This window comes from Bos indicus, chromosome 15 (genome assembly GCF_029378745.1).
Source record: "Bos indicus isolate NIAB-ARS_2022 breed Sahiwal x Tharparkar chromosome 15, NIAB-ARS_B.indTharparkar_mat_pri_1.0, whole genome shotgun sequence".
In the NCBI taxonomy this organism is placed as follows: Eukaryota; Metazoa; Chordata; class Mammalia; order Artiodactyla; family Bovidae; genus Bos; species Bos indicus.
The window spans coordinates 34,338,519-34,361,483 of record NC_091774.1 but is presented as its reverse complement, the minus strand read 5'-3'; the positions used below and the strand labels follow the sequence as shown (position 1 = coordinate 34,361,483).

Here is a 22,965-nt window from a genome sequence, read left to right as displayed (position 1 = left end):
GCCACCGCTCAGCACATCTCCCGGGGAGTCCTGCTCGGCGAACCGCAGAGTCAGTCCCACCTGGGGGTGGAGGAGCGCGGAGCCCGAGGACGCGAAGCCCGGCTGGGCCGAGGGGCACGGAGCACCGGGGCCGGCGGCCGTCTGCGCGGGGGTGGGGGTGCAGGGGCGTCCGGGGAGGAAGCGGAACCCCCTCCCCCTCGGCGCGCCGCGAGGCTCCCGCTGGCTCGGCGTCTACTTGTTACCGCACCGCCTTCCCGCTTTCTATAAATATAGATTTGCCCCCTCCCGGCGCTTGTGCGCCGCTCTCCGAGTCGTCCCCGACTCTACCTCCGTGGTTTCCGCTCCTCTCTCCCTCCGCCCCTCCCCCGCCTTCCCCGGGCAAAGCCTGCCGCCTGCCTGGATTCTCCCGCTGTTGCCTCTCTCCAGCATTTAGCACTGCAGTGTAACTCGGGGACACGCGACCAGACAGTTCCTTTAAAACCAGACCATCAAGTTTAGTGCGGAAACCGACCTCAGAAGCGCAGCTCCCTGTGGCTGGGAGATGTTTAGCCCATCTGGAAGCCAGATCTCCGCGTTTCAGGCAAAACTGTGACCAGGCAAGAGAGGAAGGCGAATGGCAGAGAGACGCAGGAGTCCACAGGTGACCTCTCCAGGATGGGGCGGAATCCGGATGGGTGGTGTGGAAGTCTGGAGCCTGCAAAGCAGGACAGGACCTGAGGTGTCGTCGGGTTCAAAGCGCTAGATTTGCAGGTGAGAAAACAGAAGCTCAGAGAGGTGCGTGAACTGGCTCAGGATCACACAGCTGGCTAGGGAAGTGGGGACTTTAGTTAATGAGCGTGTCAGGGCGTCCACGTTTCTACACCTACTAAGAACAGTCTGGGTGTGGAGTGGCCCCGGAGGAACAGTGCCATTCTCTTTCACTAACTCTTGCCCAGGGCACCCATGTCTCTGGGGAGGTCACCCAAGCTCAGGGGGAAAAAAAAATAGCCAATTTACAGGTTAACCCTTCATTCTACCAGGACAACTTCTAAAGCCATCCCTTCTTCCCAGAAAGCTGTGAAGAAGAAAAGCACCAAAGGGCAGCAATGCTTAACCCACAAAAAAAAGTGAAATGACAAATCTTTCTTCATTGCCGTCTTCAGAGGCCCCGCTAACACTGCTTTTAAACCCCCATTTTCCACTTATTATTTTCCCCTTTCGTCTCTCTCCCGCACATCATTCTGATCACTCTCTGCAACAGATATTTTCACATTACCCACAAAAGAGAACACATTTTTTCCCATCTACTGCTTACATCTACACTCATCCTAGCTGGCAGTATCAGCCTACAAATCAAGGGGCTTTCCCAGTGGAAGACTGGTGAGGGGCATCACAGCATTCTCTTTCCAGAAGTTGTTATTATCCCTGGCAGAGTCTTCTCACAAGTGAGAAGGAGGCATTTCATGACCTGGATGACAGAGCAACTCTGGAATTGCTTCTCAGGGCATTGGTATGTGGTCCATCCACACCTCCTTCAGGTGGGATCCAACATGTTCATGCACTCACATACTCTCTTTGGAGAAGTTATGATAGCTATTTTACAAGTACGTGCACCAAGGTAGCTCAGAGAAAAATGAAACCTCCCCAGGAGTTATATTGTCAATCAAGAAGGGGTCTTTTGTCAAATGCCTTTGAGAAGCAGGTAGCAAAATGAGGAAGAGAGAACTTGACATCTCCACCCTTGACCATATTTGTCACCTTGGACAGTTTCCTTAGTCCCTCTAAGCCTTAGTTTCCCTAAATGAAAAATGGAGAAAGTAACCAACCCTGCTGGGTTTCCCAGGTGGTGCTAGTGGTTAAGAACCTGCCTGCCAATGCAGGAGACATAAGAGTCATGGGTTCAATCCCTGGGTTGGAAAGATCCCCTGGAGGAGAGCATGGCAACCCACTCTGGTATTTTTGCCTGGAGAATCCCACAGACAGAGGAACCTGGTGGGCTATGATCCATGGGGTTTCACAGAGTCGGACACAACTGAAGCGACTTAGCCTGCAAGCAATGGATCCAGCCTTAGAAGTAAATGAGGTTCTGAATGTAGGCTGCTTGGAATGCAATAGGTTTTACCTGTTATTTGTATTGTTCATATTGTTATTCAGGGTCAGACAGTCCTTTTAGGGACCTCATACCTACACTACTAGCTAGATAACTCTGACCAAGTGGCTTAATCCCCACCCCCACCCTCCAACCCCGCCTGTGCTGCTTCTCTCTTAATCTAAGCTATCTTAATCACCAAAATATGGACAATAATATGTCCTTTTAGGACTGTTAGAGGATTAAATTAAATAAATAATGCATGTCAAACACCTAGCATGCTGCCTGATGCGTAATGAATATCCAAGGATAGTAGTTCCAACTTTTTCAAATATGTAGTGTTACCAAATATGTAATCCTGGACAAGTTAACTTTTCTCTTTTTTTAAAAATTTATTGTTTATTTTGGCTGCTCAGACTCTGCATTGTGGCACTTGGGCTTCTCTAGTTGCAGCACGCTGGCTTAGTTGCCGTACGTGAGATCTTAATTCTCTGACCAGGGATCAAACCTGGGCCCCCTGCATTGGAAGTGTTGTGTCTTATCCATTGGACTGACAGTAAAGTCCCAGTTAACTTTTCTAAGCCTCACAGGGTTGCAAAGATTAACATCATATCTGTAAATTATCTGGTACATGCACGCATGCTCAGTTGCTAAGTCAAGTCTGACTGGGACCCCACTGACTGTAGCTCGCCAGGCTCCTCTGTCCATGGGATTTCCCAGGCAAGAATACTGGAGAAGGTTGCCATTTCCTTCTTTAAGGGGTCTTCCCAACCCAGGGATTGAACCCTGCATCTTCTGCATCTCCTGCATTGCAGGCAGATTCTTTTTGCTTGTTTGTTTAGGTCCACTTTCATTTCTTGCAGCAGTGCTTTATAGTTGTAAGTGTAGAAGTCTTCTACCCACTTGCTTGGTTAAATTTTGCCTGAGTATTTTATTCTTTATAATGGTCTTGTAAATGGAATTTTTATTTTTTATGAGGTTTATTTATTTAATTTTTGGCTGCTCTGGGTCTTCATTGCTGCCCTTGAAGGGCTTTCTCTAGTTGTGTTATGCGGGGGGCTACTCTCTAGTCGCAGGCTTCTCTTGTTGCAGAGCATGGTCTCTAGGTGCCTGGGCTTCAGCAGTTGTGGCGCACAGGCTTAGTTTCACCACAGTATGTGGGATCTTCCTGGAATAGGAATCAAACCCATGTCTGCTGGACCACCAGCGTGTGCGTACATGCGTGCGAGCTAAGTCGCTTCAGTCCTGTCTGACTCTTTGCGACCCCACGGACAGTAGCCTGTCAGGCTTCTCCATCCACGGGATTCTCCAGGCAAGAATACTGGAGTGGGTTGCCATGCCCTCCTCCAGGGGATCTTCCTGACTCAGGGACTGAACCCACGTTTCCTGTGACTCCTGGGTTGCAGGCGGATGCAGGCAGATTCTTTACCACTGAGCCACCTGGGAAGCTGTCTGGTACATAGTAAGTGCTAAATATATGTTAATTACCTCCCTTCCCTTTTGAAACTGCTCACAATTTGTTTTTACCTGGAAGCATTCCCACCACATCTCAGTCGCTCATGATCTCACTCATTCTTTAGTTATACCAATTTTGTTTCATTTAAATACATTTACATTTTTCTCACATTCCCTCATTTATTTAGCAAAAATTTCTTGAGCCCTTATGTGCTGCCAGGCACTGTGCTCTGCTCTGACATGCATGTATTTCTTTTGAATGATTTTAAATTCCCAGGATCTGGGAATGTGTTTTAATCTTTCCCCACCTTCTATAGATGTAGTCAGAATCAGAGAGTCATTGAGCTAGAAGGAGGCCTAAAGATTTTATTGGTGAACGTTCTAATTTTACAGTCCAGAGCAGATAATTGAATTACACACAATTTTTTTGGAGTTTGTGTAAAAATCTATTTGACCAAAATGTTTTTGTTTTGGGGGAGGACTTATGCACATTTTGGAGCTTCCCTGGTGGCTCAGCGGTAAAGAATCTGCCTGCAATGCAGGAGATGCAGGTTCGATTCCTGGGTCAGGAAGATCCCCTGGAGGAGGAAATGGCAACCTGCTCCAGCATTCTTGCCGTGAAAATCCCATGGAAAAAGGAGCCTATCGGGGCTACAGTCCATGGGGTCACAAAGAATCGGACTCGACTGATGCTACTAAGCAGCATATACATTTTAAAGCTAATGATGGCGGTGTCTTGCCTCCTTATCAAGTGCTCTTTGAACTATGCAAACTGTTCCAGAAACATACCAGTTCTTGCCAGTTGTTCCATGAACACTAATTTCTTGGACTGTTAATAGGTGACACTCCAACAAAGGGTTCTGTGGCCAAAAGTGTTTGAAAAATAATGGGTTAAAGAAAGTAAACCATGTTTTATTTTCTTTTTTTTTTCCTGTAAGACTTTCAGAACCTTTATTATGTTTATGGGCTTCCCAGGTGGCACTAGTGGTAAAGAACCTGCCTGCCAATGCAGGAGTGGTAAGAGAGGCAGGTTTCATCCCTGGGTCAGGAAGATCCCCTGGAGGAGGGCATGGTAACCCACTCCAGTATTCTTGCCTGGAGAATCCCATGGTCAGAGGAGCCTGGTGGGCTACCATCTATAGGGTCGTAAAGAGTTGGACACGACTGAAGCAACTTAGCACATTATGTTTATGAGCATATGAATTTCCGAGGGATATAGAGCAACTCTCTTGTTCAATGATCCGATCAGGAAACCCTTTCTCGTAAAGCTTTTGGGGAACCAGGGATCAAAGACACAGATTTAGGGAAGATGCTGAACCCTGGGAATACAGCCAACCAATGTGACTGCTACGTTTGTGTAACCTCCAGGGAGGAGTCCAGTGTTAATGCGTGCAGAGTATTCATTCAGTCAGTCTGCTTTCAAGGTCTAGAACTTATCTCATAGATGCAGTTCTAAGATGAAGGGGGCACATGTCGCCATGGGTCCCCTCCTCCCTGAGCAACTTGCTTGGCATGGGGAACAGGACAGACTCATCACAGCTATCAAGACCCAGTTCTTCCTTCCCCACTGATTCAAGCAAGTTTCCAGGGTACTTGGGGTGTAAAGCAGAGGTCCCCTACCTCCAAGATCTCATGCCCAATGATCTGAGGTGAAGCTGATGTAAAAATAATAAAAATAAAGTGCACAATAAATGTAATGAGCTTGAATCATTCTGAAACCATCCTCCACCCCAACCCATGGAAAAATTGTCTTCCACAAAACAGTCTGCAGTGCTAAAGCTTGGGGACTGCTGCTGTACAACACAGTGGTTACGAACGTGGGCTTTTGAGCTAGACAATCCTCGGTATCAGTCCCATCTCTGTTTCTCACTAGCTGTTGGATATTTATTAGGCAAGCTGCTGAACCTCGTAAACCTCAGCTCTTTCATTTATGAAATTAGCATAATAATCTGCATGGAAATATGGCACTCAAACCCCTGGCACAGTGCCTGACACAGAAAAAGCACCTCAAAATTCTGGCGCCATTGCCAACAATGACGTGGTGGATGGTAGAGTGGTCGCGGCACTTCGTAGTCTACAGATAGCACAGTGATGCAACTGAGTTGCTGAACTGCAAAGCTCAGTCCATCTCCTTGCCCCTCTCTGCCCACAGGGTTATGTTCCCATCAAAAGTCACCCCATCAACTGCCCTGCTCCTTCAGAGCTGGGAGGAGTCGAGTGGTAGAAGCTCTTTGAGCAAACTTAGAAGCAAGCTAAAAAAAAAAAAGAGGGCTATTAATCACTAAGATAATAAATGTGAGTGCTAGTTGCTCAGTTGTGTCCGATTCTTTATGACCCCATGGACTGTAGCCTGCCATGCTTCTCTGTCCTTGGAATTTTCCAGGCAAGAATACTGGAGTGGGTTGCCATTTTCTCCTCCAGGGGATTTTCCCAACCCAGGGATCGAACTCCATGTCTCCCATATCACGGGCAGATTCTTTACTGTCTGAGTCACCAGGGAAGCCCAATATAATAAAAGGCTTTCTTTAATTGAGCAGCTGATAAACTAGGTGATTTCTGTTTCTATTCATCATTTATTTATATCTATAAGTGTCTGTGCTTCTTACAACCACTTGAAGAGGAAGGTGTCCACCTCCCACTGTAAAAATAAAAAACTAAGGTTCAGAAAGTTTATGGGGCAAGAGGCCAAATGGCAAAAATGAACAACTACCAGCTCAGGGAGTGTAGGCACATTGTGTGTATTGGTTAGTAGAGCACACGTTACAGGATGTGACTGCGCTGGGATTGTTTCTCTCTTTGATGGAAGGGGCAGTTGTGGAACAGATGTTAATTAATGCCCAATTAAGTAAGAAATGGAGCCAAGAAAATTCATTTCTCAATTGTTTTCCCCTAAGGGCTCACTCGCTGGACTCTGCCTGTCAGTCCATTATATGTGAAGGATACAGGACTCCCGTTAGACCACGAGAAGGAACTGTTTATCGTGGTAATCATCTCACAATATATGTAAGATGAGTCATTATGCTGTGCACGTTAAGCTTATACAGCGCTGTGTGTCATTCATAGCTCAGTAAAACTAGAAAAATGAATAAAAGAGCTATGGTGTCAGCAGATCAGAGAGGATTCTTTATATAAACAGAGAAATAAAGATATAATTTCTTCCCACTGGTAGCAGGAACCCAGGCAATTGGAACCAGGACACTGAATTAATGCTTCCTCTTTCCCTTTCACTCTCACTCAAAAAATCCTTTCAGACTCCTCCGTCCCCACCTTATCCTTCATCCCTAGCAAGAGACCCATGCCCCGGGTGAACGTGTGACTTCTTCCATACTCAGTCTTCATGCTGCTGCTGCTGCTGCTAAGTTGCTTCAGTCGTGTCCGACTCTGTGCGACCCCATAGACGGCAGCCCACCAGGTTCCCCCGTCCCTGGGATTCTCCAGGCAAGAATACTGGAGTGGGTTGCCATTTCCTTCTCCAATGCAGGAAAGTGAAAAGTGAAAGTGAAGTCGCTCAGTCGTGTCCGACTCCCAGCGGCCCCATGGACTGCAGCCCACCAGACTCCTCCATCCATGGGATTTTCCGGGCAACAGTCCCAGAGTGGGGTGCCATTGCCTTCTCCGTCAGTCTTCATAATAACCTGTAACTCACTCTCTGGCTGTGCTCCTGATGGGGTCAAGTCAAAGCACCAGACACCATTTGGCTGCAGCCTTAGCTGAGTAAAGGGCTGATTCCCATTCCTCCAGGAGGTCAGAGCCCTCTAGGCAGCCATGGCCGGCACCAACTCCTGGCACAAAACATAACCGGGCAATTTTTTTCAAGGGGATTTTGACAGAAACAAAGCTGATATGAGAGAAAAGGCAAGAGGGGAGATGAGAGAAAAGCTTTGCTATTTCCTCAGGCAAACTACAACAAGAAGCTTCTGCAATAAAAATTGCACCTACATGGCTGAGATTGGAGGGGACAAATACACCCAAAGTCCATGTTCTCTCATCAGAGGAGGCTACTGTGTCTGTGGTTTTCAGAAATATCTGCTGTGTGGCAGTGTGGGTTGTATGTATTAAAAGCTGGGGTGCAGGGTGGGTGTAACACCAGCGTTTTATAATAACTGCTACAATGCATCAGATTTTGTACTGAATGCTGTCAATATAGGGGCTTCCCAGGTGGCACAGCTGGTAAAGAATCCACTTGCCAGTGCAGGAGATGCAGAAGACCAAGTTTTGATCCCTGGGTTGGGAAGGTCCCTTGGAGAAGGGTGTGGCAACTCACTCCAGTATTCTTGCCTAGAGAATCCCATGGACAGAGAGGAACCCTGTGGGCTACAGTCCATGCACTCGCAAAGAGTTGGACGTGACTGAGTATGCATACAGGTTCTCAGTATAAGATTTCCTGCCGTCTGGGACTTGCCTGGTGGTCCGGTGGTTGGGACTTCGCTTTCCAATGCAGGAGGTGGGGTTCAATCCCTGGTCGGATCAAAAAACAACAACAACATAAAGCAGAAGCAATATTATAACTAATACAATAAAGACTTAAAAAAAAAAAGATTTGCTTTCATCCTCACAGTAATCTTGTGAAGATAGTTTCATTATCCCCATCTGCACCATACAGATATCCCCTTTATACAAGAAAACACTGAGTTTTACCAAGGTTAAGCACCTTGACCAAAGCCATGGCATTATTTGATGTGGGAATATAAACCTTTATTTAATACTTTATCTGTGACAAATAATCACTTCAACTACCTCACATTTAAAACATATTCTTACTGGATAGCAAACAGTCTTGTCAAACATTTCTCCCAATGAAGAAACTGAGGCTCAAAGAGGGGAAGGAAGTCTATTAAAATCAAGTAAGCAGATGTACAACCACCTAGCAATCCCACTCCTGGGCATATACCTGGGGAAAACCATAATTACAAAAGATACATGCATCCCAGTGTTCATTGTAGCATGAATTACAGTAGCCAGCACATGGAAGCAACCTAAACATCCATCAGCAGAGGAATGGATAAAGAAGATGTGGCACATATATACACTGGAATATTACTCATCCATAAAAAGGACTGAAATTGTGCTACTTGTAGAGACATGGATGGACTCAGAGACTGTCATACAGAGTGAAGTAAGTCAGAAAGAGAAAAACAAATATCCTACATTAACACATATATGTGGAATCTAGAAAAATGGTGCAGATGAACCTATTTGCAAAGCAGAAATAGAGACACAGACTTAGAGAACAAATGTATGAAAACCAAGGGGAGAGAAGTGGGGTGAGATGAATTGGGAGATTGGGATTGCCGTATATACTGTGTATAAAATAGATAACCAATGAGAACCTACTGTACAACACAGGGAACTCTACTCAATGCTCTGTGGTGACAAAGAGGGGATATATGTATACCTGTGGCTGACTTATTTTGCTATACAGCAGAAACTAGTACAAGATTGTAAAGCAACTAAACTCCCATAAGAAAAACTCAAACAGGTAGAAAATGACATAATTGGGTCTTTAATTTTAAGCTTATTCTACCACCGAGTCACCCTAGCAAACAGAGACTTTCCAGATTTGGGGATCCTGATACTCCAAGAATCAGAAAACATGTCACCCCTTGCACAGTGCCCCTGCAAGGATTCCCACGGCCAAGCCAGTCACCAAGAACAGCAAATGCTAGAGGGGAAAATAAAGCCACGGAAGAATCCCTGGGATTTCCAGTCACTAGGCAGGGCTTCCAGGAGCTGGAGCCTCTCTATTTCTGTCTCTCACAGACCTTCAGTCCAAATGTTCAGTTTTTCCTGGGTAGAAAAAAAATATGCGTGATTACAGATCGTAGCAATAAAAGCATACCCTTACACAGCGCTTACAAATCTCAGCCACTGTTAAAAGGGATTTACGTTTTGATTACTCAATGAATGAGGAGTCATGCTATGAGGTTAGGGATATTATTATCTCCATCTTGTAAATGAGGAAAATAAGGCCCAGAGAGGTGAGGAAATTGGTGCAAGATGACGTTACTAGGAAGGGCAGAGATAGGATTTAAACCCCCCAGGACGTCTGGTGCCAGAGTCCAAGTGCAAAGGAGCCGGTGGCTATCCGAGACATCATTAGCTGCTCCAATGAGGTCCTCTGGGCACCAGCTCACCAGAATAGATAATAAGTGAGACCCCGGGGGTAAGCGCCTGCATCTGAGGGAGAGATGTTTTGGGACCGTCTTTCCCCCTCCTGTAAGCTGGTCTTCACCCATAGGCAGTTGGCTGATTCTTCTGCCCATCTCCCTGCCAGAGTCACCAGCTGCCCCTTGTCAGCCCAGCACAAAGGGAAGCCAGATTGGTTGGGGGCTGGGGTAACCGAGCCTCTCCCTCTGCTTGCCAAGCAGGGGACTTTTCTCCCCCTCCCCCTTCTCTTGGAAGCACCCATCTGGCCTCTGTCACTAGTCCAAGTGTGCTTTGAAAAGCCTGCTTTCAAGGGAGGGCAATGGGAACCACGCCTGTTCATCCAATCAGGTGCATTTTCCCTGATTGTCAACCCTGCAGGATCCGCTGTAATCCACGGCTCCACCAAGAATCCAGAGAGAGATGGACATCTCAGTCTCTCTTTGGGGCACGTTTGACCTCAGGGGTTTTAGGATGACTTCCTCCATCCTTTCTTCCCTCTCTGGGCATTGTGACACATTGTTGAAAAACAGAGACAAGAGGATATGGATAGGGTATGAAGAGGGGCATAATATGAAGTGGTGGGTAAATATACACCTAGAGCCCAGGAAACCAAGTTCGCTGGAAATATAAACTGTTTGAACTTGGGAAAATAAGTTCCCTTCTTTAGGCCTCACTTTTCTCATCTATAAAATGGGAAGAGTTGAATTAGATCCTTTGAGATTCCTCCCAGTTGTGTGAAATGGGAAGACTCCTCTAAGGGACACTATTTATATTTTTTATATTTAATCTTTTTTGTTATATATTTGGCTGTGCCAGGTTTTAGTTTCAGCATGCAGGATCTAGTTCCCTGACCAGGGTTCGAACCAGGACCCCTGCATTGTGAGCGCATTGGGAGTATGGCGTCTTAGCTGTTGGACCAGCAGGGAAGTCCCTAAGGGGCACTTTTTATTTATTTATTTTTTTGAACTTTTAATTTTTATTGGGGGTAGAGCTGATTAACAATGTTGTGATAGTTTCAGGTAAACAGGGAAGGGACTCAGCCATCCATACACATGTATCCATTCTCCCCCGAACTCCCCGCCCATCCAGGCTGCCACATAACACTGAACAGAGTTCCCTGTGCTGTACAGTAAGTCCTTGTTGTTATATCCATTTTAAATATCACAGTGTGTACATGACCATCCCAGACTCTCTAACTATCCCTTCCTAAAGTGTTAGTCACTCAGTCGTATCTGACTCTTTTGTGACCCTGTGGACTGTAGCCCGCCAGGCTCCTCTGTCCATGGAATTCTCCAGGCAAGGATACTGGAGTGGGTTGCTGTTCCCTTCTCCAGGGGATCTTTCTGATCCAGGGATTGAACCTGGGTCTCCCGCACTGCAGACAGATACTTTACCATCTGAGCCACCAGGGAAGCCCCATCCTCCCCTAAGGGGGAGTTTTTAAAGGAGAGAATGGGAAAGGTTGCCCCGCTTCTGCCCGAGGGGCGTCTCCTGAAACACTGAGCTCTTGTCCTCTAAGACTCCATCCATGCTGCACACAGTAGGGGTGGACAGACTGCTTGGCCACAGTTCTTGATCCTGAAGGAGGCAGGGCTCCCCATGGACTTCAAGCAGCAAGTGCTGTGAGTCTGGGTTCTGAGAAATATCCTATCCCAGGCTCACTGATTCTCTCAGCTGAGCCTTTGTGGCTGCCAGTCTTCTAAGATCTTTAGATCTTTATTTGCCTCCTAACTTCACTCTCCTCTTCTGATCAATACAGAGAAAAAATCTGATGGGCCCTTCCTGGGTACAGGCAATTAGCTAATCAGAAATCTGGTTAATTAGCTTTGCAACGTGAAGTGTCTCACAGAGAAAACCTTATCAGGTTCCTCAGCCACGTCAGGCTTTCTCCCTGAAAGGCAGTGGCTACCGAGTACCGCGGCAGGTCAGATATTTTATCTTTTAAAGGCTTTTTCTGTCTCTAATTTCTTCTAGTCTGAAAGAAATGAGACCAGGCTGAAAAGAAAACCACATTAGTGCATGTGAAGCAAAAAGCAGAATGAGGAGACCAACGGTGGGAGCTGAGTCTTGACCAGGCAGCTTCCTACAGCACTAGGTATAGTACCAACACGTATGAGCAATCAGCAAAGGCTTTTAGTAGCGAGGGCTGGGGATGACATGCCCTGTCCTTTGTCAAAGTCCCATTACTCATTCTCTGCCACCAGGTGCTTGGCCTAAGGACAGGGGCCACCAGAACTGGAGTTTGGCTGCAGGACATTGCAAACAAAGAGGCTGGAGACCTGTGCTTGGGGATCGACATGACAGCAGATAAAGAGAAAGTTCATCCAGGCAGATGGCATGTGACATCTGGAGGGAGTGGTGACAGGCACCATGCAGGGATCCAAGCAGGGAGGTCCCCAAACAAGTGATGCTCTGAAAAGAGGAGAACAAGAACAGCAACAGGGAGGTCTGTGGGGTGCCCAGCTCCTGGATCCCACTCCAGAAAGGGCTCAGTTCAGTTCAGTCGCTCAGTCATGTCTGACTCTTTGCGAACTCATGGACTGCAGCACACCAGGCTTCCCTGTCCATCACCAAGTCCCAGAGCTTACTCAAACTTATGTCCATAGATAGTGATGCCATCCAACCATCTCATCCTCTGTCGTCCCCCTCTCCCGCCTTCAGTCTTTCCCACCATCAGGGTCTTTTCCAATGAGTCAGTTCTTCACATCAGGTGGCCAAAGTATTGGAGTTTTAGCTTCAACATCAGTCCTTCCAATGAATATTTAGGACTGATTTCCTTTAGGATCGACCGGTTTGATCTCCTTGCAGTCCAAGAGTTCAGAAAGGGCTAGGAAGAAGAAAAAAGATCCTAGCTCAGAAGACCTGGGTTCTGGGAAAGCCACAAAGTCCGGACTATTTACAGATGACTAAACCGAAGGCCAAGGGGCTTCTCCTGTGGCTCAGTGGTAAAGAATCTGTCTGCAATGCAGGAGATGTGGGTTCGATCCCTGAGTCAGGAAGATTCCCTGGGGATGGAAATGGCAACCCACTTCACTGGGAAATGGCGTGGACAGAGGACCTGGCAGGCTACAGTCCATGCATTCGCAAATGAGTCAGACACGACTTAGTGACTAAACAACAATAACAAAAGTTTACATCACCGGCACGTGGCAGAGCCGGGATGCAAACTCAGGCAGCCAGAATCCAGATCCTGGATACATCGCCTTTCCACTACTGCCTCCCAGAACAAGGCTGGAGCTACGTGTGCAGGCAGTTTAGGGGCCTGATGGGAACAGGGGAGGTCATTACAGAGTCAGTGCTGGAAAATGTTTACTGAATGACTATAAATGCTTACGTGAAGAGCCTCTCCTGTAGTTCCTACGGGAGGCTACAGACTCGGGAGGCAACAGTAAGAACAGGGAAGTGAAACCCCAATTCAGTAAAGAGACACTCAGGAGAGCCTCTAGTCACTCTATGAGTCCAGGCTCAGACAGTGTCATCCCAGAGTGCCGAAATAACATACCGAGTGCAACCTCAGACCCAGAGTCAGTAATCCTGAGAAATTATGGAAAAGTGAAGCCCTGAGCTCAACTGTAGTTTCCAGAAAAGCAGGAAAGAGGAATGGCAACCCACTCCAGTATTTTCACCTGAAGAATCCCATGGACAGAGGAGCCCGGCGGCCTACAGTTCATGGAGTTTCAAAGAGTCGGACATGACTGAGCAACTAACACACACACTTGGATAGACTTACTACGGACATTACTATGGATGTCAAAGTATGCTTATTAAATCCTTGTGTATATCTTTCATTCATTCAACAAACATTAATTGGGAACCTGCCGTGTGGGATAACATTAATTAGCAAGACAACTAAACATCTTTTTGTGAACCTCTATATTCATTGCAGCCTTGTTTATAATAGCCAAGATATGAAAACAGCCTAAGTGACCAGTGACTGGTGAGTGGATAAAGGAGATGTAGTGTGTATACATACAATGGAACATTACTCACCCATAAAAAAGATGATACTTTGCCATTTGGGACAACATGGATGGACCTTGAGTGTATTATGCCAAGTGAAATAAGTCAGATGGGAAAAAGCAAATACTGTTTCACTTATATGTGGAATCTAAAAAACAAAACAAATGAACAAACAAAACACAAGACTCACGGCTACAGAGAACAGACTGTGGTTACCAGAGGGAGGGGCGTTGGGGAGTGGGCAGAATGGGTAAAGGGAATCAAGAGGTATAAACTTCCAGTTATAAGATAAATAAACTGTTGGGGTGTAATGCACAGCATGGGGGTATAGTCAATAGCATTGTATTAACTTTGGTGATAGACTTACTGTGGTACATTTATATACTTGCAAGGTATGTAAATGTTGAGTCACTATGTTGTACCTCTGAAACTAATATAATATTGTTTGTTAATTATATTTCAATTAACAATAATCTTTTCTCTCACCGGGAAGAGTCAGAAAACAAACAAGTAAACAAAGGAAATTTCAGATAAGGGTAAGCGCAAAGAAGGAAATTAAGCACAGCCATGGCTAGAGAATGATAATGAGTGAATTGTTAGCAGGCTAATAATGATTAGCCAGAATGATGGGGACGCTTCTCTGCAGATATTTGAGCTGAGACTGAGGTGATGAAAAGGAACCGGACATACAGACATCTGGGAGAAAGTCGTTTCAGGAAGAGACAACAGAAGGTGCAAAGTTCCAGACTTTTGAGTGAGGTTGGCATGCTTCAGGAACCAAAAGAAGTCCACCTACGTGTCTGACCTACGGCAAGGGAAGTGGATATCTCAGGAGGTGAGTGGGGAAGCTGGAAGGTTGGCAAAGCTTTGTAGACTGCAGCCAGGAGATTTTGTCCTCAGTGAAATAGGAAGCAGGAGAAGAATGTGAGCAGGAGAATGACATGATTCAAATTACTTTTTAAAAAATTCCTTATTTTTGGCCGTGCTGGGTCTTTTGCTTTGTGTGGGCTTTCTCTAGTTGTGGTGAGCGAGGGCTTCTCACTGCGGTGGCTTCTCGTTGCAGAGCAGGGGTTCTAGGCGTGCGGGCTTCAGGAGTTGTGGCGCATGGGCCTACGTGCTCCGAGGCATGTCGCATCCTCCTGGACCAGGGATCAACCTCACGCGTTGGCAGGCAGATTCCCATCCACTGCACCACCCGAGAAACCCCTCAAATTACTTTTTAAGAAAATGGCTCTGGCTGCTCTGTGGAGAGCAGTTTGGAAATAGGGTGGAGCGGACACTGGAAACAGTGAGAGACTCAATGCATTTGTTTAGAGGCGAGAAGGTGGTGGCTTGACCAGTAGTGGTCCCAGTAAAGAAGGTGCAGTGGGTCAGATTCAGAGTATATTTTGGAGAGAGAGATAAAACCTTTAACTTTTGAGCAAATATAAATGTATTTTTGTTTTTTATAATTTTTTGTTTAACGAGCTAAGCTCCCTCAGGCGGAATTCTAAAGTAGCGCTGCTGGAGCTTTGGACTTGGCCTTCCGTGTGTCAGTACCATCACCTCCCTTTAAGGTTATGACCTGCACGGTTGCTTCTGGTATAGTGTCTCCCTCGTGGCCATCCCAGTAACAGTGTAATTTGGCTCCCGTATTTGTGAACTGCAGCTCTGACAGCGTACCACGCACTTTCATTACAGCCAAACTCTAATCAACTCTGGCCAGGCTGATGGGGGATTTGTTTTTGTTTGTTTAGCCACTCAGTCATGTCAGACTCTTGCTCCATGGACTATAGCCCGCCAGGCTTCTCTCTCCATGGGATTTCCCAGGCAAGACTAGTAGAGTGGGTTGCCATTTCCTCCTCCCAGGGATCTTCCAAGCCCAGGGATCAAACCTGTGTCTCCTGCATTGCAGGTGGATTCTTTACCACTGAATCGCCAGGGAAGCCCACGGGGGATTAGATGGGCAGCACCTTTAGATGGGTTCAGCTGGTAAAGAATCTGCCTACAATGCGGGAGACCTGGGTTCTCCCAGGATCTCCTGGTTTCTTCCTGGGTTGGGAAGATCCCCTTGAGAAGGAAAAGGCTACTCACTCCAGTATTCTGGCCTGGAGAATTCCATGGAATATATAGTCCATGGGGTCACAAAGAGTCAGACACGACTGAATATAAATATATAGTGTGTGATGGCTGTTGCAGAGGGGAATCCAGTACCCAGAGAGTTTTTATGAGTCTCTGGCCCATTTTACCATGTTTATAATCTAATTGGGTTTCTTGATCATTCCCATGGCATCTAATCTACAGATTTGGTTGGCCTAGTTCCTCCTAGACTGTGTACCATTTACATACAGTATTTTTTTCCCTGCACCACCCACAAAAGCAGCCTGGATGCCTGTGGTTCTTTCATTAGCTGGGTACAGAAAATTTGGCTGTCACTAAGCCCACGAAGCACAGAGCTAGTTGCTGCAGCGAGAAAAAGGGCTTTTGGAAGATTTGAGGTGCTCCTTTTCCTCTCAATATGGCTGTGAAAGAGACTTCTAACAGGAAAACAAGAAACTGTTGTGACGTTCTAAGATTATATAAGTGACCAGTCTTACACCAAGAAACTAACTTGTAATTTCATTGGCGTTTCAGTTACTGAGTCTATCCTAGGAATCTATTTCTCTTGCTGAGAATCTGGCATCTTTTATTGCCTTCATCCCCGCCACCCCCTCACCAAAAAAAAGAAGCAGTTTACTCTGGAGACATAGAGTCATGTAGGATCATAATCCCAGCAGACAAACGGAAGGAGACAGCAGTAATAAATATTCTTGCTAAGAGAGCGCAAAGGAAGTAAAAGCTCGTAGCAACTTGGGAGCACCAGCTGCTTAATAATAAAGGCAATGATAACAGGAATCCTTGGCCAGGCTGCAAGCACAGCTTTTAGTTACAGGTGTCAAAACCTGAGTGTCAGGTCCTGGCTTTATTACTGTCATTTAGTAAGCTGTTGGTGTTTACTCCCAACACAGATGTTTTTCTCTGATGTCAGAAACACAAGGCTTTTTCTCTCTGATTTCCCGAAGTTGCCCAGTCTTGGGGCCCATACTCTTCTCCATTTTCTCCTAACCCAAGATTGCTGGATTCTTTTGCTGCAAAGAGAAAGGGAACTTGCTTTCCAGAAAGGCTAAAATATTCCATCTGTGTTCATTGAGCTATTACGTCCTAGTCTGTCTGAGGGCATGGTATACAATTACCAAAATGAAGCTAGTAAAAAAAAAAAAAGCCCTGTTTTCTTTTTAATTAAACATATTCAATAATAATAAATAAATACATAATATATTTGTATAATATATAACATAATATACCTAAATATATTATAAAATAAATATATTATTAAATGGGCTTCCCTGGTGGCTCAGTGGTAAATAATCCACCTGCGAATGCAGGAAACACAGGTTTGATCCCTAGATCAGGAAGATTTCCTGGAAAAGGAAATGGCAATCTGCTCCAGTATTCTTGCCTGGGAAATCCCATGGACAGAGGAGCCTGGTGGGCTACAGTCCATGGGGTCGCAAAGAATCAGACACGACTTTTCAACTAAAACAACAACATATTATTAAATATACTTACTAATAATAAATAATTTAATGTATTTGTCAGTAGCAACTGTTTTCTTTTTACCTCAACTCCATTTGTTGATCACAAGCCTCAAGAGTTGTAAGAAGTGAGACAGTTCCCTCCAGGAACTGGCAATCCAGTTTGAGATAAACACAGGACGATAGTTTAAGTATGAAATAAATTGTATGAGAACAAGGGATCTTATGGGTTATGGGGTGATAGCATTTGGGGTGAGTCTTGAGAGTGGCGGCACGGTAGGAAGTAGTAGAAGGAGACTGAGGAAATGGACCAGGCATGGATGAGAAGGGAAATCGTCTTAGCTCTAGAGCCTGAGCTACTAAGGACAGCTGAGCAGTCTTAGATCATGGCTGTGGATGAAGAAAACTTCGGTGTAATTCACAAAAGGGTTGATGCCAGGAAAGTGTTCTCTTTCCTGGACAAAGAAATGTGAAATTCCAGGTGGATAGGTAAGAATGTTGAGTAAAAGAAAGCTTCACTATGATTCTGAGAGATCTGCTCATTTCCTGAGAATAACTAGAGTTCCAGGAATTAGAATCCCACTCACTGGGGAGAGGGTTGGCGAGCATGGTATGCGTCCTGTCAGGTGGGCTCATTCTAATGGGGGCCAACATTCTAATCTTGGAAAGAACATGGAGCATTATAGAGGGTAACAGATAGACTTTAGAAATGAGTGGAAGGTCCAAAACAAGAGCCTGGTTTGAGTCAAAGTAAGACGTCCAAAGGACCATTCCTCAGAGGTGCGCTGGCCTCCAGACTTAGGCAGCTCACATCAGATATTCATTTCTGTGTAGCAATATGTCTCCATGCCAAGCCTCACCGGGTGGTAAAGCTGAGCTGCTGGCATTTTTTTCTGCCCTGAACAGGTTCTAGGGCTTGTACATCTGCAGGCAGTGCCCTGTGTGTGGAGTGCCAGAGAGGAACACAGCAGGTGGAAGGAGACAAGGCAAACCTCTTCCTCTTTGGCAATTTCTGACTGCATGCTCCAAGGGACTTGCTGCAGGATAGCAAAGGCTGGTTGGGACATGCTATGTGAGACGTTATCAGCCTCCCAAGAGCAAAGCAGTGAGTGGCAAGCAAGAAGGAGAGTATGAGAGAGAGGTCAAGTCTGACCTGCCAGAGGGTGAATACTGGTTGCAGTAGTGATGCCAGGAGACTGTTTTGGGTGGGACTTGAGGTGAGGAACACAAGTCTGGGACTCCACCATACACTGAAGCCCTGGAAGGAGAGCAAGGAGCGTACAGGGGGTGGGGCAAAGTCACCAACATGGTCCCAAACTGGCGGCACCCCCTCGTTACTGTTAAAAGCAAAAGCAAATCTTCTCTGCAAGAAAAATTCTCCAGTCTCCATGTTAAGCCTGCAGATGTTCCATCTATTATAACAAACAGCGAGCTCACAAAGATCAACTAGAAAGAGAAGGTAAGCCACTGTTACTGAGATTTGGTTGGAATAGCATACAATACATTTAGAATCTTATGGATTACAGATATGAGATCTATCAAATATACTCTCCCAATTTTTCTCACTTTCCCCTTCCCCTCCATGTCTGCATGTCCATTCTGTATGTCTGTGTCTATTCCTGCCCTGCAAATAGGTTCATCTATACCATTTTTCTAGCTTCTGTATGTATGCATAAATACACAATATTTGTTTTCCTCTTTCTGACTTACTTCACTCTGTATGACAGACTCTAGGTCTATCCACAAGACCATCATAATTTAAAGGCAGCTTTTAAAAACAACCTTATTGAGGTATCATTGACATAAGATTAACCATATATATTTAAAAATACCTTTGATAATTTTGATATGTGGTAATACATGCATAGAAACTTAATCCACAATAAAGTGAACTCACCGATCACCTTCAGAAGTTTCCTGGAGCCACTTTGTAATCCTTTCCTCCCACCCCTTCCCGCCTCCCCGTCCAACCGCAGCCCCAGGCAGCCACAGGTCTGCCTCTGTCATTATAGATTATTAATTTTCATTTTCTAGAATTTTATACCAAAGAAATTATGTAGTACTTTTCTTTTGTCTGGCTTCTTTTATTCTTTTTTTGAGAGTTCTTTGATGTGGACCATTTTAAAATTCTTTATTGAATTTGTTACTATATTGCTGTTTTAGTTTTTCTGGGTTTTTTGGCCCCCAGGCATGTGGGATCTCAACTCCCCAACCAGAGATTGAGTCCACCACACCCCCTGCATTGGAAGGTGAAGTCAACCACTGGACCACTGGGTACGTCCCCAGTTTCTTTCATTCTACATAATTATTTTGAGATTCAGCCATATTTTTGTGTATACCAATAATTCAAAATCTCTGTTCCCAACTAGTATTCCATAATCTAAGCATATCACTCTCTGTTTATCCATTCACCTATTGATGTTTATTTGGGATTGTTTCCGGTTTGGGGCTATTAATAAGTAGAGCTATTCTGAATATTGATGTGAAAGTCTTCGAATGAAAGATATTTACCATTTCTCTTGAGTAAACACCCAGGGATGGAAGGCCTGCATCATGTGACAGTTGTAAGTCTACCTGCTTCACAAGCTGCTAAACTCTTTTCTAGTGGGAGTTCCAGCCCCCTCACGTTTCCATCAGCACTTGGTATGGTAAATCATTTACATTTCAGCCATTCTTAAAGGTGTGATCTCTCACTGTGGTTTTGGTGTTTTTTCAATTAATCAATTAGTTTCTTTGGCTGGGCCAGGTCTTAGTTGCTGCACACGGGATCTTCACTTTCGGCACGTGGAGTCTTCAGTTGTGACGTGTGAACTCTTGGTTGTGGCATGCAGGATCCAGCTTTGCCCAGGGATCAAACCCAAGCCGCCTCCATTGGGAAGTGGGAGCCTTAGCCGCTGGACCACCGGGGACATCCCTCTCACTGTCATTTTGATTCAATTTCCCTGCTGCTGCTGCTGCTGCTGCTAAGTCGCTTCAGTCACGTCTGACTCTGTGCGACCCCAGAGACGGCAGCCCACCAGGTTCCCCCGTCCCTGGGATTCTCCAGGCAAGAACACTGGAGGGGGTTGCCATTTCCTTCTCCAATGCATGAAAGTGAAAAGTGAAAGTGAAGTCGCTCAGTCGTGTCCGACTCCTAGCGACCCCATGGACTGCAGCCTACCAGGCTCCTCCATCCATGGGATTTGCCAGGCAAGAGTACTGGAGTGGGGTGCCATTGCCCTCTCCCTAATGACTAGCAATTTGGCACAGTTTTTCATGTGTATATTTGTCAGATACATATCTTCTTTGATGTCATGTCTGTTCGAATCTTTAGCTCATTTTTCTACTGGGTTGTTTGTTTTTTATTATTGAGTTTTAAGATACTACTGTTGACTGAATTGTGTCCCCACAAATTCATACGTTGAAGCACTAACCCCCTATCCCACTACTTCATGTATTTGGAAACAGAAGTTTTAGAGGTTAATTAAGATTAATGAGGTCATAAGGTTGGAGTCTAAGAATTGGTGGCCTTACAGGAAGGTAGTGCCTGGGCCCTGAGGACAGGCTGTGTGAGGACACGGGAAACAGGCTGATGCTACGGGCCAGAAAGAGTCCTCACCAGCGCTCAGCCCTGCTGGCACTCTGATCTCAGATTTCTAGACTCCAGAACTGAGAGAAAATAAATTTCTGCTGGTTAAGCCACCCAGTCAATGGGATTTTTGTTATGAATCCTGAGCACACGAGATGGATTACATATATCTGATACGTATGGATATGTAGACATACACCCACATGTATGTAACATATGCATTTTTCTTATTACAAGCCCTTATGAGATATATGCTTTGCAAATACTTTCTCACAGTCTCAGGCTTTTCCTTCCATTTTAAAAACTGTTTATAGAAGAACAGATGTTTTTAGTTTTGATAAAGTTCAATTTATTAATTCTTTCCTTTTGGAAACATGCTTTGTGTGTCAAATATAAGAAAACATCGCCTAACTCAAGGTCCCAAAGATTTTCTCCTGTGTTTTCCCTTAGGAATTTTATAGGTTTATGTTTTAGGTTTCAGTCTGTAATTAATTTTGAGTTAATTTGTGTTTCATGCAAAGTATGAAGCAAAGTACAGTGGGGGTTTTCTTCATGTAGAAATACAGTCACTACATATTGTAACTTTATAATAAATTTTGAAGTCATGTAGTGTTAGTCTTCCAACTGTATTCTTCTTTTTTCAAAGTTGTTTTGGCTACTGTAGGTCTGCATTTCTAAATAAATTTTGGGATCACTTTGTGATTTTTCTTTTTTAAAATATTTATTTTGCTGCACAGGGTCTTAGTTGCAGACTATGGGATCTTAGTTCCCTGACCAGGGACTGAACTCGGGCCCCTTGCATTTGGAGCATGGAGTCTTAACCACTGGACACCCAGGGAAATTCCTCAATTAAAAAAATATATATATCTGCTGGGATTTTGATTGAGATTTCATTGAATATATACACCACTTGGGGGGAATTAACATTTTAGCAATGGTGTGTGTTTCTGATCTTTGAACACAGTGCGTGCGTGCTAGGTCACTTCAGTTGTGTCCACCTCTTCAGGACACTATGGACTGTAGCCTGCCAGGCTCCTCTGTCCATGGGATTATCCAGGCAAGAATACTGGAGTGGATTGCCGTGCCCTCCTCCAGTGGATCTTCTCCACCCAGGGATCAAACCTGTACCTCCTGCATTGCAGGTACATTCTTTACCCCTGAGCCACCAGGAAAGCCCCTTGAACACAGTATGTCTCTCTATTCACTTAGGCATTTTTGCCAGATTTATCCCTATGTATTTAATTTTTTGAATGTCATGTAAATGATTTTAAAAATTGTTTCAGTTTCCATTTATTCATTACTAGTAAATAAATATACGAGTTTAAAAATATCAACCTTGTGTTCTGCAAACCTGCTTAATTCACTTACTAGTTCTAATGGCTATTTGGGGGTAAATTCCATCAGGTTTTCTATCCATACAGTCATATCATCTATGAATAAAGACAGTTTTATTTCTCCCTTTCCAAACTAGATGTTTCTTTTTTTTCTCTTGTGCTTCAAGAAATTTTTGATCATACTTAGTCTAACTTATCATTGTACACATGCAACTAAAGTTCAGAGAGGTGATATTTCAAGACTCCTTGTTCAACAAATAAAAGACAAAAACTCGGTAGCATACAGCAATTAGCATTTATGTAGGTCAAGAGTCTGCAGAATTTGTACGTGATCTGGATTAACGTCTAATGCAGGTTGGCTAGGTCACTTTATCTTGTCTGGGCTCGCTCTTATGCTTGGTGTTGGCTGCTTGGTGGCTGATCTAGGGTACAGTTGGGATGACTGGGGGTGAATAAGCTGTTTTACATGTCTTATACCCTATGTCAAGTTAGCCAGGTCAGGAGAAGATTATGCAATTTGGGAAAGAACTATTGGTAATGCTACTGAGGCTCTGAGATTGCTTGTCACATACCATTATTATGACCGTACACACCAGCCTAGAACTGCTACATCTGTCAGGTTCAGTAGGTTTTGTTAGAATCTCAGTTTTTGTCTTTTATTTGCTGAATCAGGAGTCTTGAGGGCAAAAGTAACTAACAGAAATGCACAAACATTTTTCAAGCCTCTGAAAATTTTGCTAACATTCCATTGATCAAAGCCATGGCCAAGGGGACTTTCCTGGTGTCCAGAGGTTAATACTCTGTACCTCCAGTGCAGGGGGCACAGGTTCCATCCCTGGTCGGGGAACTAGGATCCACGTGCCGAGGGGTGGGGCCAAA

The 22,965-nt window shown here is 45.0% G+C and overlaps 1 long non-coding RNA gene across 2 annotated transcripts; it reads left to right on the top strand.

The window, feature by feature from the left end:
• The first annotated feature begins 195 nt into the window (after positions 1-195).
• Positions 196-22,021, top strand: LOC139187300 (uncharacterized). 2 transcript variants are annotated; one of them, XR_011570848.1, is made up of 5 exons: positions 196-750; positions 14,277-14,465; positions 18,091-18,643; positions 19,373-19,458; positions 20,016-22,021. It is a non-coding gene; the product is annotated as an uncharacterized lncRNA (long non-coding RNA). The 2 variants fall into 2 exon arrangements; XR_011570849.1 differs by lacking the exon at positions 18,091-18,643.
• Positions 22,022-22,965: the final 944 nt, after the last annotated feature.